This window comes from Piliocolobus tephrosceles, chromosome 3 (genome assembly GCF_002776525.5).
Source record: "Piliocolobus tephrosceles isolate RC106 chromosome 3, ASM277652v3, whole genome shotgun sequence".
Lineage (NCBI taxonomy): Eukaryota > Metazoa > Chordata > Mammalia > Primates > Cercopithecidae > Piliocolobus > Piliocolobus tephrosceles.
Window position 1 is genome coordinate 36,558,621 of NC_045436.1, and position 19,593 is coordinate 36,578,213.

At 42.8% G+C, this 19,593-nt stretch overlaps 1 protein-coding gene and 1 pseudogene across 1 annotated transcript in view; one reads left to right on the forward strand and one right to left on the reverse strand.

The window, feature by feature from the left end:
- TRIM2 (tripartite motif containing 2) overlaps positions 1-19,593 on the reverse strand; it is a 110,255-nt gene that overhangs the window by 63,039 nt on the left and 27,623 nt on the right. The gene's annotated exons all lie outside the window — the stretch shown is intronic.
- On the forward strand, positions 2,616-2,710 carry LOC111554209 (annotated as a pseudogene).

Here is a 19,593-nt window from a genome sequence, read left to right on the forward strand (position 1 = left end):
AAAAGAAAGAAAGAAAAGAAAGAAAGAAAGAAAGAAAGAAAGAAAGAAAGAAAGAAAGAAAGAAAGAAAGAAAGAAAGAAAGAAAGAAAGAAATTAAGGTTTAGGGATCATGCAGCCTCTGGCTGCAAGAGTCTGAACCTCCCCAAATTGCTCTTCGGGATAACAACACTATTGTAAAACCAAAGATCAGTGCTTGAGATGTTTTGCAGAGCCTGCACTCAGTGGATCAACTGACACCACCCAGACCGGTAATCTGGCTCAACCAGCTCTGTGATCCCACCCAGGAAGAGAAGACAGCAAGAAAACCCCACTTTGACTCCTCTATGATTCCGTCTCCAACCTGACCAATCAGCATTCCCCACTTTCCCAGCCCCTACCTGCTAAATTATCTTTAAAAACTCTGATCCGACTGGTTTGAGTAATAATAAAATTCTGGTCTCCTGCACAGCTGGCTCTGAGTGAATTACTCTTTCTCCATTGCAGTCCCCTGTCTTGATAAATTGGCTCTGTCTAGTCAGCAGGCAAAAGAAAGTTGGGTGGTTACAAAAGAAAATAAGGGAAGAAAGAAAAGAAAGAAAAAAGGAAGGAAAAGAAAAAGAGAGAAAGAAGGAAGGAAGGAAGGAAGGAAAGAAGGAAGGAAGGAAATAAAGGGAAAAAAGAAAGAAAAGAGGTTTAATATTTAATATGACCCTAGGCAGGAGGTCATACTATTCTTTATTATTTATTATTATTATTTTTTGAGATGGAGTCTTGCTTTGTCACCCAGGCTGGAGTGCAGTGGTGCGATCTTGGCTCACTGCAAGCTCTGCCTCCCGGGTTCACGCCATTCTCCTGCCTCAGCCTTCCGAGTAGCTGGGACTACAGGCACCCGCCACCACACCCGACTAATTTTTTGTATTTTTTAGTAGAGACGGGGTTTCGCTGTGTTAGCTAGGATGGTCTCGATCTCCTGACCTCGTGATCCACCCGCCTCAGCCTCCCAAAGTGCTGGGATTACAGGCATGAGGGGTCATACTATTATTCTTATTCTACAGATTAAAAGAAACAAAACAGAGGTTCAGTCAAGAAGTTCACCAGAATGCAAACTCAAAGAGTATATGTCTCTAAAACCCATGGCCTTTTCACTACTTAAACCACAACACTGCCCTTGACCTTGTGTTTTAAAAAGGCTGCACTACAGAAGCTTGGTTTACATATGACACTTTAACTTGGCCTGGTGCCTGTTTTTAAAGCTTGGAAATACTCCATATTTACAGAAGCAACACTTCTATACTTTCTAAAGAAAACATTCTTTTCCAAATATAAATAATAGTTCTCCTTCCTACCAAGTCACTAAATTTTTAAAAAGCGTATCAACTTTTATCAGGAAAATTCGGCTGCTGGCTGGTCCAAGTGCAGTGGTGTTTACAGATAACTGATCACAACCAGTTACAGATTTTGTTGCTCCTTCTACACCCCTACTGCTTCACTTGACTAGCCTAAAAAAAAAAAAAGAAAACCAAGAAAATTCTGTTTATATATATGAGTATAGTTACAACCACGACACACCCATTTTCCAACTCTGTACCTTTTAGATAAGTTCATTAAAGAGTATGATTTTAAAAACAGGCTGGGTGCCATCTCTCACGCCTGTAATCCCAGCACTTTGGGAGTTCGGGTGAACAGATCACTTGAGCCCAGGAGTTCAAGAGCAGCCTAGGCAACATGGTAAACCCCCATCTCTACAAAAAAATACAAAAAAAAAAGGTTGGGTGCAGTGGCTCACACCTGTAATTCCAGCACTTTGGGAGGCCGAGGAGGGCAGATACCGAGGTCAAGAGATCGAGACCATCCTGGTCAACATGGTAAAACCCCATCTCTACCAAAAATATAAAAATGAGCTGGGCATGGTGGCATGCACGTGTAGTCCCAGCTACTCAGGAGGCTGAGGCAGGAGAATCACTTGAACCTGGGAGGCGGAGGTTGCAGTGAGCAGAGATCGTGCCACTGCACTCCAGCCTGGTGACAGAGCGAGACTCTGTCTCAAAAAAAAAAAAAAAAAATTAGCCAGGCATGGTGGCACACATATATAGTCCCAGCTGCTCAGGAGGCTGAGGTGGGAGGATTGCTTGAGCTCGGGAGGTCAAGGCTGCAATGAGCCGTTAGCATGCCCCTGCACTCCAGCCTGGGTGACAGAATGAGACTCTGACTCAAAATAAAATAACATATAGAACCTTGTGAAGCACCTGCTATACAAGAGTGACACATTCAGACAGAACTCATTGCATGGTTAAACGTGTAGGTATGACATCCAATCAGCCACCATTATCTGCTAGACTTTCCATAGAGTGTTTCTCTAAAGTAGCTCATCTCTCAGGGGCTCAAAATGTTGGGAGCCTGTCTGTTTTCTTAACCACATCCCTATGACATCAGACTAGGGGAGGAATGGACTTGTCTGTCTTAATCAAAACCAAGGCTCAGGGTTTAAATGACTGGCCCAAGGTCATTCAGTAAAATCAGTGAATCAGAAAGGTCAGATTTCAAGTTTTCTGCCTTATCTGATAAATCAATGATGTAAGTTTAACACTTCACTAGAGAGAGTGTGTGTATGTGTGTAACTAGTAAAAATGGTAAGAGTGCTCACTTTGGCAGCACTAAAATTTGAATGATACAGAAAATATTGTCCCTGAGCAAGAATGGCATGCAAATTTGTGAAGTGTTCCATATTTTCTTTAAAAAGATGTTAAACTTTTCCATTGAAATTAGTTAAAAATAATTTTATTTTGAATAGCTTTTGAAATTTTTCATAGTACCCTTTGAAATAATCAGAGCCATGCTGGGTATTGAAAAAAGCAGAGAGAAAGCATCATACTGAATTTTACTCCTTTTTTTTAAACCTTACAATTTTGGATTTTGGGCAAGAAAAAAATTTGTTTTAATCAAATGATATACATTGACTAAATGAAATTTCTTGAGCCAATATTTTGTGCTCTAAAGCCAAAAATGAAAACATTTCATTCTAACTTTCTGATAATTATTGTAGTGGGTGAGAGCAAGTCTCTGTATTGTAGTATTGTTCATTTGCATGGTAAATTAATTAAGTTTACTCATTAACACTAATTTAAAATCATGACAGTATCACAGATCTGTCACAAGCGACCTGTTGAAGGCATCTGGATATTTAGAACTCCCAAAATCAACACAAAAGTTTTCCAATTCCCAAAGATCCCCAAATTTGCCAGGATAATATCCTTCCCTGGATACTCACACTAGGAAGAAAATTTGACTGCTCCTAATGGGACTATATGCTCAGAAGAACTGAGGCACAGAATGAGCTAATTAAGCACTGTGGGAAGTCTGAATCAGTCCGAATATGCCATGAGGAATACACTCCATATACAATAGCCTTCAGTCAAAGAGTTGGGGCACCACCACAGTTTCTGGTCTCCTTGATTAAAAAAGCAACAAATGTTTTATCTAGATGCTTTGCTGGTCTCCTTTCCCCATCTTGCTTTCTAAATTGTCAGAGACCCTTCTTACCCACATAACCAGTGGAAGTCAGTGCACTGTAATGAAAGAGATCAGAATATAGAACTGCTCTTCTAAATGCTGGAGAGTTGCAAAACTAACTTCTGAAGGGATCCCTGTGAAAACATGCCTGGGGTGGACTTTGCCTGTAAAGAAGCCTGAATGCTTTTGGATGTAGGAACTAACATCAGACACATTGACAAAAAGCCAGTAGAAAGGAAATGGTAGCAAAGGCAGAAAGAACCACTTTAAAATAATACAAATGGTCAACATTAGTTTGACATTGACCTTAGCCAATAAGAGTTTTCATATGGAAGACTAGCTGAGGTTCCCTGTCTGTGGAAAACAAACAGCAAGACCCCTTACAAAGAAGCTCACTCCCCTTTGTCCAGCTCAGTGTCACCTGCTCACTCCAACCATTCTGTTCAAAACTGCATCTTGCCACCAGTTACCTAGCACTGCTATCCCCGGTCCTTGCTTGGTTTTTCTCCACAGCACTGGTCACCTCCTGTTACAGATCCCATGTCTGTGTCCCTCCCAAATTCATATGTTGAAGCCCTAACCCCCAATGTGATGGGATCAGGAGGTGAGGCCTTTGGGAGGTGATTAGGTCATCAGGGTAGGGCCCTTAGGATGGGATCAGTGCCCCTGTAAGAGGAGATAAGAGGGGGACTGCTTTCCCATTCTGTCCACTCTCTGCCATGTGGGCCATCTGCCTATAAAGCCAGAAGAGGGCCTCACTAGAACCCACAATGCTGGCACCCTAATCTCAGACTTCCTAACCTCTAGGACTGTGAAACAATACATCCTTTTTGTTTAAGTCATCCAATCTATGGCATTTTTGTTACAGCAGCTGGAACTAAGCCTTCCAACATACTATGTAATTTATATATTTTTGATATAGTCTTCGCCCTCCCCCTAGAATGTAAGGCCCACAAGGGCGTGGATTTGTGTCTGACTATTCACTGCATTAGTTCCAGCGCCTAGAAGGGTCCTGGTACATAGTAGACATTATTTTTGAATGAATCAAACTAGCGAAATATAACATGGAAACGGACTTATTCACAGCAGCAGCAAAGAGCAGTACTTGCTGAATTCCATGATAAAGAGTATGGTTGTTGCTGGTTATCTGAATGTTTGCACCTGACCTCGGACATTACCTGCTTCCCTATGTGACAGTCTTTTTTTTTTTTTTTCTTTTTAAGACAGGATCTCTCTCTGTCACTCAGGCTGCAGTGCAGTGATGTGATCACAGCTCACTGCAACCTCCACCTCCGAGGCTCAAGTGAGAGTCCCATCTCAGCCTCCCAAGTAGCTGCAACCACAAGTGGGCACCACCATGCCCAGCTAATTTTTGTATTTTTTGCAGAGAAGGGGTCCCACTATGTTGCCCAGCTGGTTTTGGACTCTTGGGCTCAAGTGATCCTCTTGCTTCAGCCTCCCAAAGTGCTGGGATTACAGGCGTGAACCACCATCCCAGCCTCCCATATGATAGTCTAATGCTCAGCAACATAAGCCATCATCCAGAGGGTAAACATTAGTGACATATTTTAACATGTTCACAGATGCAGAAAAAGAAACAGAACTATTGAGTACATGAAAGCACCTTCACAAAAATTATGACAGTGAGAAAAATCTGGCATACAAAAATTATGACAGTGAAAGGAATCTGACATAGCTGACTCCATCTTCCTTCTAACCTCCATGCTGTCCTTGTTTATTCCCGGATGTAGGCCAAACTAACTTTGGGAGCAATTTAGTTTATAGTTAACTTTAAAACAGGAATGATAACAGCCCATTCCTGAAACAAGCCCCTCCTTGCTCAGGATAAAAACCACCTTTATAAAACTAACAAATAAGACCAGGCGCGGTGGCTCACGCCTGTAATCCCAGCACTTTGGGAGGCCAAGACGGGCGGATCACGAGGTCAGGAAATCGAGACCATCCTGGCTAACATAGTTGAAACCCCGTTTCTACTAAAAATACAAAAAATTCGCTGAGCATGGTGGCAGGTGCCTGTGGTCCCAGCTACTCAGGAGGCTGAGGCGGGAGGATGGCATGAACCCGGGAGGTGGAGCTTGCATTGAGCAGAGTCACACCACTGCACTCCAGCCTGGGCGACACAGCAAGACTCTATCTCAAAACAAACAAACAAACAAACAAACAAAAAAAAAACTAACAAATTAGCCACAAGGTTAGAATTATGGTTCAGTCAGGAGCCCTGTAGCCACAGGTTGCAAGATTCCTATCCTCCCCAGTTGCTCCTATAGGTAACATCACTATTATATTGTGCAGGGTCTGGACTTTTATTGAATAAATAAATCAAATAAAAAATAAAAAACGTCACTATTGTAAAACCTAAGATTGGTGTTCGAGATATTTTTCAGACCCTGCATTCTGAGGGACCAGCTGGCATCACCCAGATCTGTAAGCTGGCTCCACGAGTTTTGTAATTCCATCAAGAAGTGAAGACAGGCAGAAGACAGCTTCAACCTCCTATGATTTCATCCCTGACTCAAGAAATCAACAATTCCCATTCCCTAATCCCCTGCTCGCCAAACTACCCTTGAAAAACCCTAGCCTTGGAATTTTGGGGAAGTCTGATTTGAGTAATAATGTCCAGTCTTCCACTTAGCTGGCTCTGCATTTATTAAACTCTTTCTCTATTGTAATACTGTTGTCTTGGTAAATGGGCTGTATCTGTGCACTGGGCAAGAAGAACCATTGGGCAATTACAGACACATATGCATGGAAATAAAAAGCCTAAAACGGTTGGCACATAAATCCCTTATTAATGGGAGCTTGCCAACTAAACAGAGCTTGTTGTGGGAAAAGCAATTCAATGATCACATAACAAAATCCTTGGGCATACAAAAATCCGGCTCCAGCGTTTCTTCCCTCACATCATCTCTGGTGGTTTTCCTGGCTCACTTTCTCAAATCTCCTAAAATTTGGTGGAAATTAACCACCAAATGCAAAAGAACTTGATAGGAGAAGCTGAAATGAGAGAAAAATGCCTATGTCCACAATTCTAAGATTTAGACCACATTTCCCATCCCAAATTATACTGTTTAGATCAGAAAACTGTCCAGACTCTTTATTGCTGACACCACAGTGAGGAAGAGCAGGAATAAAGAATGGCAGAGAAAAGCCAACGTTAAATCTCTCTTCTTGAGAAGGGGAGGGAGCTGGCAAAATCTTGTCTGCCTGTTCTAGGGAAAGTGGTGGGTAACAGAGGCCAAGATTCTGCTGAAATGTGATTTGTGGGTAAGAGGTCGCATATTTGATTATACATCATCCTAAAGGTACTCAATTACATTCCTACAGTGTAATTTTATGGTATTCCTGGGTTATTGCTTCTCTTTGGTGCCACTTTAGTTGGATTTATTTATTAAGATGCCTTTTTCTTTTTCTCTCCCTAAGACAGATTCTCCCTCTGTCTCCCAGGTTGGAGTACAGTGGTGTGACCTCGGCTCACCACAACCTCTACCTCCCAGGTTCAAGTGATTCTCCTACCTCAGCCTCCAGCCTAGCTGAGATTACAGGTGTGCCCCACCACACCCTGCTAATTTTTGCATTTTTAGTAGAGACAGGGTTTCACTATATTGGCCAGGCTGGTCTCGAACCACTGGGCCCAAGCAATCTGCCAGCCTTGGCCTCTTAAAATGCTGGGATTACAGGCATGAGTCACTGTGCGGTGCCCGGCCCAGCCCATTTTTTATTGTTCTCATGCAGACATGCAAACATCTGCTTTCCAAGCAATTACAAATCTTCTGGTACATTTATAGAAAGGAAATCCTGAACCATTTGGATTATCTATACATCACAATATGCTACCCTGTACCTGCCAGAACATGTGGCATAAATTAAAACGATGAAAAAGGTATTTGTAATGTTTAAAATCATGAGCCTATTATCATTTGCCTGCAATTGAATTGGATTGTTACTGAAGTCTCAATTAGAAGAAAAGAGGACAATCTTTAGTGAAATTAAAACAGGGTGACCCATTTCCAGTTAAATCAAGCTTCTATCTCAGATGGGCCATTTTGTAAATCAGAAGGCTAGATGCATTATCTTTCCTGATGATGATGATGATGATGATGATGTGTGTGTGTGTGTGTGTGTGTGTGTGTTTGGGGGGAAGGCATTCAAAAGCCATCCCTTTTAACTTTTGTCTTCAGGCAGGGTGTGTCCAAGCTCTCCAAGGTTCTTTTTCTCCTTATTTTCAGAGTCAGATGTATGACAGCTTCCTCAGATGAATTGGTTTTTACCAAATGGAAGCTGATTCTTAAGCTGAGCCCCTGACTTGTCTTTATGATATGTCATGAAGACATATTTCCCCTTATTTCCCCTTATTATTTCCCCTACCTCTTTCTTTAGTATATAAAGAAGGCCATTGCCTCACCTTTGGCAGCAATTGTTAAGATCAAGCTGGGTCTGTGTGGTGGAATGTTAAGTGGTCAGGCTAATAGACATTCATCTCACAGCACTCTGGGACAGTCAAGATGCTTGGGGTCTCCTCTCTCCACATCCATCACTTTGCCAGGTCTCCTCCCTTGCTTTGCTTGGGTACTACACAAAGAGGTCAAGTATTCTGGGACCACAAAAAAGGTAGAGATCAGCAAGGAAGCTAAGTGCTGGTACCTTTCTAGGGGTTGGAAGAAACTAGCAAGAAGGGAAAGGAGAAAATTATTTCACAACAGAACTAAGAGACACAGCTCTACATAATAGGAACCTCCTTTTTGCTCCTGGTATACAGGAAGCACATTATTTAATTCTGTTGTTGATTAGACTTAAGTACTTAGATTAATAATGTTTAAAAATAATAATAAAAAGCACTTAATGGAAAAATGGAGGCTGTCGAGAATGTGAAGACGGAAGAGGTAAAGTAAAAGGGAATAGAAAGATTTGCATACTAAAAGCAGAAATCTGTTTCTTGCAATGATGCTATTTGAATACTTGGCTCATTATTTTCTCACTTTCTGGTCCAATCTAAAGCTCCAAATTCTATGAGGAAATCTAATCCGTTGAATTCAGACCATCTGCACAATGAAAATATACAGAAAACCCTAATAGCCAACCCCATAATGGAGCAAATTCTACTCTGAACTAAAGCGTTTATATAAGTAATAAAGGGACAGAGATGGCACCAGAGATTAAAGAAAAAGGCTATCACAGGCATGTGCAAATCATCATTTTGCTGTAGTAAGAAGTAATTCAAGTCACATTTTTGAAGAAAAAACTACGACAGCAAATAATTTCGCAGCAAATTTTTTTAAATTCAAAAGTATTTCTCTTCTATACATTTCAATAATATATAAAATATTTGGGTAGTCTTAGTTTTATAAGAGAAATAATTAAAAGAGGCAAAAGGGAGTCTTAAAAATTGCTACATATTTGGGATTTTCCCCTACCTAATAAAAAGAGATAAAAGAAAGGCCTAAGTATGTAGAAATTAATGCTTAAGGATACCCAGATAAAGAACATTTTCATTTCTTAGTAAGACAAAGAATGAGTATTCTAACTTTATTTCACAAGCAACAAAATCCATGAAGCTTTTGTTATAATAAAAAAAAAATTAAGTCATTGCAGGACTATAGTATTAACTATGGCAAAAAATGTGTATAGATTTTAGTCTCCTTTTAAAAAATGTGTGGGTTATATACACGCATTCGTATATCTTGAAACAGCATGTTCTATCAGAGAAAATTTTTACATTCAGCTGTGTTTTAACCTTTCCAATGCAAATCGCTTGTGTCTTCCTATGAGAAAATTGGACAGAAACACTTAAAGGTTTAGGAAGGGTTACTACTCATGTCTCTGCATCCGAAAGCTGCTTTCTCATACCACAGCACACATGAAACTTCTCATTGTGTGCTGCTCAGGAGGGGCGTGCATTATTTAACATTATAGTGGGTTAGGAACAGTGGGGCTCAAGCCTCTCTGCCTGAAATAATGAAAGACACCAGAAAACAGATTCACACTAGGCAGAACTGAATCCTAACACTTAAGAAGTCATTTGAAGAATTCTGCATGAACAAACGGCTCTCCTTACATATATACTGGAGTTTAAAACCTTCTTTTAAAACAGATTTTCATAAGGAATAAAACTGCTGTAACATGATCTAAGCTAGAGAAACAATCTTTTAAACACCTCATTCTGAAAGCTATTACATTGAAACTATCTTTTCCATAAGACAAAAATACCATTTTATCTTTTGGTTCAGAAATCCATTTATTAACATTCAATTTTTAATTTAAAACAAACAGCCTTGCTACTTGCTCTCCTATCCCCCCAAAAGAAGGAATAATGACAGGGTGGGGCATACTTGTAGAAAAAACTCTGACACAAAAATAATCCCCACTGTTTCAGGAAGCAAACCTAGGACCAATCCAAAACCCAAGGATTTTTTTTTTTTTTTTTTTTTTCCTGTGTAATGCTATCATTGAGCTCCACCCAGATTTGACTGTACTTCAAAGGCAGGAAAAAAAATTGTCAGAAAAAAACAAATTATCTCCTACATGTTTATTTGCTGGCCCTCGATGGCATTCAGAATTCAGAGGGTCGAGTCATGCATTATGAATGAATGGGTTTCCAATGGTAACTGCCAGCCATGGAACTCAACCCCAGGGTTCTTTAATAGAGGACAGAGTGGGGGAGGGTCGCACGTTCTCCTCCACCCTGGGGCAACGGGGAAGGAATCCTGCAAATTAAATATTTCATCTCCATGTTTGCACCCAACAGAGAGATGCAGGGGGCAAAATTCTTCTGTTTAAAACAAGCCAAGATACACACTAAAATAAAGACTGGTAAAAACACAAATCTAGTCAGATCACATTAGAACTTGATAAGAAAATCTTGCATGACTTTCTCCCTATACTTGTTAATTTGGTGCCTTTGTTTAAGCAAAGAATGGGTCTCTATTTTACAGCTACAGAGGATGCAGCATCGCCATGAGAGATGAAGGGAGAAAAATGAACCGAGAGAGCAGGAGAAATCAGTTACCCACCTGGCTAAGCAGTCTGAACATTTAGGACCTACCCATTTCTGAAGACAAACAGACTAATCAACGAGGCAATCAAATGCTCCCCAAGTCTGTCGCTGCAGCTACGCGGCAATCCAAAAGAACAACGCACGCTTCTGCTAACACCTCAAGTTGGGAAGCACCATGCAAAGAGACTGGTTAAAATTCCCTACCATGCAGTGCAGCCATCATCAGAAGCCCAGCATATCTTCTGCTCTAAGTAGTGATGTGCCAGTTGATGCACAGAACAGAGGAAGAGAAAAATGGAGGAAATGAGAGAAGGCTGGAAAGTCGCAGGAATGTTTCTGGGTCATTAACAAGTGGAAGACCCCCTTCAGTATTCACACCAATCGGTCTTGATCTTACAGGACATCTTTTTCTCACTGAGCGTCTGTTGAAAAGACTGCAGCAAACCAGGCAAGGGATTATGGGATAGGGATGCAGCAGCGAGCTGCAATGAGATTCGTGGGTGGCTTGCTTTCCCTCTGAGTCAGCAGTCAGCTGTTTCCATGCTCTCGTGCTGGGCTCCATCACCAGAAAGTGACTGCAGGATTAACCAGGGGAGAGGCGACCAGTGCAGTCTCCGCGCAACGCAGCCGGGGCAGGTACAAGGGAGTGCTACAGATCAGACAGGGGGAGTGCTGGGACGCAAACGGTGAACGCAGTGAGAATAGATTCTAGGAAGAAGGCATATGGCACCTCAAAATGAAAAGTTCACATTTAGAGAAGTGCTTTGTGTGAGTGTGAGAGCACACGCTTGCTTGTTAGAAAGAGAGATGATTGATTTTCTTAGATGTCTCAAGTAGCTTGAAACACATAATTTTTAAAAAATGCAACAAACATACAAACAAACAAACAAACAAAACAGTCCAGTTCCACAAGCCCCTACTAATTTTCCTCTCTTGGTGTTTACCTAGGGCAGGGTCTATAAAATACGGTTCCACAAAGTCAAATCATGCAATGACATTTCTCTGCTTTTTGTGGTTCTGATTCAGAGAAAAATCATATGGTACATTTTTTGATTCGGGGATAATCAGACCCTATTCTTTTTCCAATCACGAAGTTTTCAGTTAAAAGTTGAGAAACTTGACAAATAACATAACTTAATTTCCTGCCAAGTCATGAAACTTAGTTTTAAAAGGTATTAATAATGTAAAAATGATCAGCAAGTAGCTATATAATAGTGATTAGGTCTCCAGATTACAAATAATAGTTTAGAATAAAAAATCTTACATATCGGCGTAGAATTCACAACCGTTCCTTTTTCTACAACGATAAAGGCAGGGAACAGTATTGCATCCTATTCCTTGCTTAGTTACTAGTTTCAAAGGGATTGCTAATAATGTTTATTTTAAAAAACTGGGCATCTGCATATTTGATTACATTAATATTTATCACATTCTTTCCACACAGTCAAGCATTACAGGGAGCCCTTGAAGGGGCCTCAGCTCTGCAGAGCAGTGATGATTACCTTTGGTGGTAGTAGGAGGAGAGGGATCATAGAGAAAACAGCAAAATTGACAGACCCCAGAAATGCACATACATGCCAATTTTGGTGTGCCATTTTAGGTGATACACAGTTCTCAAAATCCCAGTTAACATGCTGCTTTAGAAGTTTTGCAGATTTTTTTTAAAGCTTCATTGAATTGTAATTCACATACCATACAACTCACCCATTTAAAGTGTACAATGTAATGGTTTTTAGTATATTCATAGATGTGGGCAACTATTACCACAGCCAATTTTGGAACATTTTCATCACCTCAGACAAACAAACAAACAAACAAACAAACAAACAAACAAACATCCAACCCACACCCTTTAGCTATCACTCTCTTCCCTCCCACATCACATCCCCACAGTCCTTAGCAATCACTAATCTACTTTCTGTTGCTAAAGGTTTCCCTGTTCTGGACTGGAATCATATAATATGTGGTCTTGTGTGGCTTGCTCTTTTCACTTGGCAGAATGTTTTCCAAGTTCATCCATGTGGTAGCATGTGTCAGTATTTCATCCCTTTGTATGGCTGAACGATTTTCCATTGCATGAATTTAGCACATTTTGTTCATCTGTTCGTCAGCCGATGGACACTGTGTTGTTTCCACTTTTTGGCCATTATGAACAGTGCTGCTATAAACATTTGTGTACAAGGTTTTGTGTGGACATATGTTCTGCTTTAGAAGTTACAGTTTAATTAGGACCAACTCCTAAAACTAGAAGCAGGCTACCCCCACTGAGTTTTACAATATCTTCTTTCTAAGACAGGCCATCAGACAGGTGTCTGACTTACTATGACAGGAGTCCTTTCTTCTTCTCATTCTGCTACGAAGCCTACCCCAAGGCCAAATTCATTGAATGCTGACCCCTCCCCAACACATTCTTTCTCCTGATCTCTCTCATTCTCTTCTTCCAGTCAACCCAGATTCTTGGGACCTATAACTACACCAGGTTTCTGTTCTCTGAAGGTGGAGAAGTGGGAGAGATCTTTGGTCTTGTTGCTGGGCTTCTAGTCAGAGGATGTTAACTTACTCATTCAATCATTCATTCCAATGAACACTTGTTGAGTGTTGTGTGTTCCAAACACTGAGTAGGCACTGAGGATACAGAGAAGAATTTAATATTTCTGAGCACTCAGGGATGTCACAATCTAGTGTGGGAGACGGATTAGTAAGCAGGCAATTGCAATTCAGAGTGAATAACGCTTAACAGTAAGAGAAAGCGAATGCTCTGGGTACCCATAGAAGGGATATGAAGGGCCAGGGAGGTGTGCGGAGCATTTCAGGCACTGAGTGCAGCACAGTCAAAGGCATGAGATGGCTCATGGGAACTGAGAGTAATACCTAAGTATAACTGAAGCCTGGGGTAAAGGTAGAACAAATGCAGGTGATATCTGTTTCTGATCTTTTACCTGGAATTGGGAATATCTCTTCCCTGGAAATAGCATTACATAGGATAGCTGGGTTTCAAATACTCTCACCACCATGGCTTAACTACTATATGGGTTAAATGGGTTTTGGGGGCTCAGAATCTAACAAACACACATAATATTGCTTATTATAGGAAAATGCAGCCTCGTTTTTAGCGTATGTCTTGGCAAATGAAACCAACTGTTTATAAGTTGGGGCTTGGGTAACTGTGGGAGGCCCCCACCGAAGTGCCAAGCATCATCTCCTTGGCACTTCCTGAAAACAGGTATGTAGATGGTGATAGTGGCGGCTGGTTATGTTTCTGAGTTGGAGTTTCCTGCATTGCGGTCTCAAGTGGTCGGACTCGGCGGGTCTTAAGGGCAGAGAAGAGCCCAAGATTCTTGGGATTATAGCCACTGCACACCTTACTGACTTCTTGGAGCTGTCTTGCCTCTCCCCACTGCTTCCCTCCAGCTGAATGGAGATTAGAGCTACACTGTCATCAGTCAGTCTGACTATGATTTGTGCACTGGGGAAGTATACAGACAGTGCCTATGCATAAGAAGAAGATGTACGCTACTAAATTGGGATTGGCAGGAGCATGAGAGATAGTGATCCAGTATTTACTGACCTTGTACGATGTGCCAAGTTCAATCCAATGCAGTTTATATACAGTCTGCCTATCCCTGCTCAAGAAAATGTATCCCAGAAAGTAAACATCTTACGATGGCATACAAGGTAATTTACAATCCGGCATCTGCTTCCTGATTATTTTCTACCTTCTGTCCTCCCTAGTCACACTCTAGTTCGTAAGAATTCTGTTACTGGAAAGCAGTCCCCATCCAGACCCCAAGAGAGCGTTCTTGGATCTCCAGCAAGAAAGAATTCAGGGCGAGTCCATAGTGCAAAGCAAAAGCAAGTTTATAGAGAAAGTAAAGGAATAAAAGAACGGCTACTCCATAGGCAGAGCAGCCCCAAGGGCTGCTGGTTGCCCATTTATATGGTTATTTCTTGATGATATGCTAAACAAGGGGTGGATTATTCATGCCTCCCCTTTTTCGATAATATAGGGTAACTTCCTGACGTTGCCATGGCATTTGTAAACTGTCACGGCGCTGGTGGGAGTGTAACAGTGAGGAGGACCAGAGGTCACTCTCGTGGCCATCTTGGTTTTGGTGGTTTGGGCCAGCTCCTTTACTACAACCTGTTTTATCAGCAAGGTCTGTATGTTGTGCCAACCTCCTATCTCATCCTATGACTTAGAATCCCTTAACCATCTGGGAATGCAGCCCAGGAGGTTTCAGCTTCATTTTACCTGACTCCTATTCAAGACGGAGTTGCTCTGGTTCAAACACCTCTGACGATTCCACATGTATTTTTTAGCAGTGGCTCTCAGCCAAGGAATGGTACCAACCCCTCCCATGGTGGAGTAGGGTGTGCATTTGGAAATGTGAAGGGGCACTGTGGCTGTTATACCCAGTGCGTGTGGGGGCGGGTAACTACTAACATTTAGTGCCTGGGTGTAGGGATGCCAAACCTGCTCCAGTGCATGGGAGAGTACCTTAAAAGTACATCTGTCCCCACAACACTAATGTCAGTAGCATCCCCTTTGAGAAACACTAATCTCTAGGCTCACCTACCACTTGTTCTGCCAGGAACGCTCCCATCCTCTCCTGCCTCCTGCCCCTAGTTAACTTCTCGGATTCCTTTAGAACTCAGCAAAGCTACCACTCACTTTAGGAAGGATTCTCTTACTCTTCCTCTGGTGCCCAGACCCTCCCACCCACAGTCTGGATTGAGTACCACTCCTGTGTACTACACAGCATTCTTGCTGGAAGCTGTTGAAGGTTCCATCCTTTACCTTTAACTCACTAACCCTTAGTGCAGTGCCTGTCACATACTAGGTGCCCAATAAGTACATGGGGAATGATGAAAGTCCTGTGAATGAACATATGACATAAAGGTGAAAGTTCATCTCAGAACTGAAAAATTAGTTGGATCAGAGACCATTATGGACAGGCAATTCTTCATATCTGCTAGTTTATGATTTAGAAAGTACTTTCACAGGCCGGGAACAGTGGCTTACGCCTGCCAGCAATTTGGGAGGCCGAGGCGGGTGGATCACAAGGTCAGCAGTCCAAGACCAGCCTGGTCAAGATGGCGAAACCCCGTCCCTACTAAAACTACAAAAATTAGCCGGGTGCAGTGGCAGGCGCCTGTAATCCCAGCTACTCAGGAGGCTGAGGCAGGAGAATCGCTTGAACCTGGGCAGCAGAGGTTGCAGTGAGCCAAGATCATGCCACTGCACTTCAGCCTGGGCGACAGAGTGAGACTCTGTCTCAAAAAAAAAAAAAAAATATATATATATATATATATATATAGAAAGTACCTTCATAGATTTTCTCTTTGATCCTCAAAGCTAACCTAGAAACGGGTAGAGCAGGCATTATTATTTTAGTGGAAATTGAGACGTAGAAAGGTAAAGTGACCAGCCCAGAATGGAGTAGCCACAATATAATAGAGGTGAACTAGAGTCCAGGTCTTGTGGCTGGCACCATTCCTCTTTCAGTATGTCACCTGCCCCAGGATGTGAAAGAACAGGAACAGTAATCAGGCAACTCCAGAGTAGAACACCTCCCGCTAAGTAGAGAGGTGATGTGTTTCAGTGTGGGATAAATGTAACGAACTAGCAGAGGCCAACTGAAATCAGGAGCTTATAAACACTGCCTAATGCAATCATCATTTCATTTTCTGTGTCTCTGATTTCAACAAGCTTTATTGGGGTTGGAGGAGGCAGATAGGGAGAGATTAGTCAACAGATACAAAGTTACAGTTAGATAGGAGGAACAAGTTCTAGTGTTCTATTGTACAGTAGAGTGACTACAGTTAACAATAATGCACTGTAGATTTCATTTTTTAATTTGTATTTTTTGAGACAGGGTGTCACTCTGTCGCCCAAGCTGGAGTGCAGTGGTGTGACTGCTGCTCACTGCAACCTCGACCTCCTGGCCTCAAGCGATCCTCCCACCTTAGTCTCCCCAGTGCTGGGACTACAGGCATACACCACTATGCTCAGTTAATTTTTTTGTATTTTTTTATGGAGACAAGGTTTTGTCATGCTGCCCAGGCTGGTCTAGAACTCCTGGGCTCAAGTGATATGCCCATCTCAGCTTCCCAAAGTGTTGAAATCACAGGCGTGAGCCACTGTACCCGCCCTGTATATTTCAAAATAGCTAGAAGAGAGAATTTTGAATGTTCTCACCACAAAGAAAGGTATAAGGTGATGCATATGCTAAGTATCCTGATTTAATTATTACACAATATGCATCCATATTGAAACATCACACTGTACCTCATTAACATGTCAAGTAGAAAAAAATTTTAAAGATATAAAGAAAACAAACAAACATAAAAACTTTATGAAAAGTATTGCCCAGTGGTTTTATAAAAGAAGATGGTAAGAAGTAATTATTTCCAGCCTTCAGTTCAAGCATGAGCAACTGGAGAGGAAGTATTACTATGATGGATTTCACAGGTTAGCACTCCAGGTGTGGCCCTCAAAGCCGAGCTCCTTCCAGACAGTCCAGACTCTCTGTAGTCAGTTTGATTGAGTGGTTTGGTTTGGACCCCAAGAGGCTGAGCCCCTTCCTCTCTACTGGCAGTAGCCCTGGTGAGGCCCCCTAAGTTTAGGGGTTGGGATCATTCATTAGAAGCTGTGGGGGAGGTTTTTAAGAACAGACAGGACTGTCAGGAAGTAATGGTGAATGAAGCAGAAAGGACTTTCTCTTAAGCATCCTTAAAAGAGAAAAGCTGCAAGTTGGCCTTGACCTGTTGGGGTTATGTGGATAGGAGTAGATTTATTGGGAACCAGCTGACCCAGTTCCAATCCAAGAATTCACACCAGAACTGGCCTGGCCTTGGGATGACCCTTTAATGTTATACATTGCACAAATGATTGTGTGCCAGTGGTACACAAGGCACTGGTGACACAAAAATAAATGACATGAACAGAACCTCTCAAAATCACTCCTGGGGACTGAGTTATTCGCCTGCAGCTCACACTCGTGTTGACTGGGTCTCAAGGATCAGGATAGCCCTCTGCAGCCAGGCTGTATTTGCAGTAAACGTGACCCAGGTCAAGTACCCTTCACTCCCTGCCCAGTATGTTTTCCACAGGGAGCTGCCCCAAACTGAAGACATATCCAGGTGGGATCTGCCCAGCACAGAACAGAGCAAGACCATCACTTTGCTTGCTCCAGGCTCCATCCTTCTATTAAGTACCTCTGAGGTCCTTGTACCTTTCTTGGCACTTTTCTCATATTGACTCATATTGAACATAAATTCATGCCCAGCAACCCTATCCAACAAGGAATTTTGGTTGGTCTGGTATCATTTATTCTTATGGAACTCAGGATGCTTTTTTTTCTAGGTACTTACAAACCATCCCATTAATAATCCTTCTCTAGCATTATTCTTGATAGAGAGTTCTGTAGTTTTGTAGAAAAGACTGACGTAGGCCTAGTGTGGTGGCTCACGCCTGTAATCCCAGCACTTTTGGAGGCCAAGGCAGGCAGATCCCTTGAGGTCAGGCGCTGGAGACCAGCCTTGTCAACATGGCGAAACCCCGTCACTACTAAAAATACATAAATTAGCCAGGCATGGTGGCACGTGCCTGTAGTCCCAGCTTCTCTGGAGGCTGAGGCAGGAGAATCACTTGAACCCAAGAGGCCGAGGTTGTAGTGAGCTGAGCCACTGTGCTCCAGTCTGGGTGATAGAGTGAGGCCTTGTCTTGAAAAAAAAAAAAGAAAAAAAAAAAAAAAAAAAAAAGACAAGCAAAACACAAGGCTCTGCTATGCACTGATTATTAAATGCCCAAGTAATAACATGTCTACTCCTTCATTATCCTTTGTCCTGCTCTGACTATAACAAAAAGCAAAGGCAAGCAGACACAAAGCTCTTTTGTTTCGCCCATTGTTAGGCCTGGAGAATTCAAAGTTGACTATGTATCCTGAGTATACCCGGAATGTAAGCTCCCAGTGCTAACTATGGGTTCCTGATTGCATCTGTGTCTACACCGATGTGCACATCGGTATCAAGTACTGTTTTTCTCTTAAGCAGAGCTCCATGACCACACTTCTTATTTTAACAATTAAATTCAAGGCCGTGCCAAGTTCCTGCTTGCCTCACCAATTTACCTTGTTTAATTAATGCAGTGGTTTTGACTACAGGGCTGGGATTTAAGAGTCCGGGAGTCTCCGTGGGCGACTGAGCTGGCGGAGGCCGAGCAGAGCCCCCAGGGTAGGGGCGGAAGCAGGGAGGTGGCCCAGACGGACGCGCTGCTAATAATGCCTGCCTCTTCCACACATTCCTTCCTCTCGGTCCCAGACAGTGGATTCCTTTTAGACCAATATGTAGTTCAGAGAGAACCTCACAAATGTTCTTCTCTGCTGACCAAATCACCCGACCTCTACGATTCCATCCTACGGTCATAACCACAGACCTGGGGAAATCTCAGACAGCCCCGGCCTCACAGGCCAGGCGGAGCCGGCAGCGCTGTCACTCCTCGGGCTCCGCCCCGCGCCCGGGCTCCATGGCAACAGGGCCCGCCCCGAGGCGGGAGCGGAGCTGCTCTCAGGCGGAAGAAAAGCAGGCGGGTCCCCTCCACCCACAGGGCGATTGCGCGCTAGTATTCCGAACCTCTGTCTTTCCCCCACCCCCTCTAGGTTTCCATTTCTAACCTTTTTGTCTCACCAGGAAACAGAATCACTCTGTAAAAGAACTGATTCAAGTGGTGGCGGTGTGGGGAAGAGGAGGGAGTCAGGCCCGCGGTGACGGCATTAAAAGCTGGGAGCCCCGGGGATCGCCCCCGCCTGGCCCTCCAGCAACGGGGGTTCTCTCAACTGTGGCCTTTTCCCTTGTCCAGGGTCGCCAGCTCTCTGCCTGCCAACCCTGGAGGGTTCTGAGCCGATGCGCCCATGGTGGGGGTGGGACTTTCTCCAGGTAACATGCCTGGGTTTCCATGCTTTAAAACCTGGAGGTGACACTGAAGTAGGAGTTTGGGCCCTTTGGCAGAGGGAGCTAATCCGAGGACAGGGGAATCTGACGCCGTCCTCAGAAGGCTGCCCCTCCAACTTGTTACCAGAAGAGTATTTTCC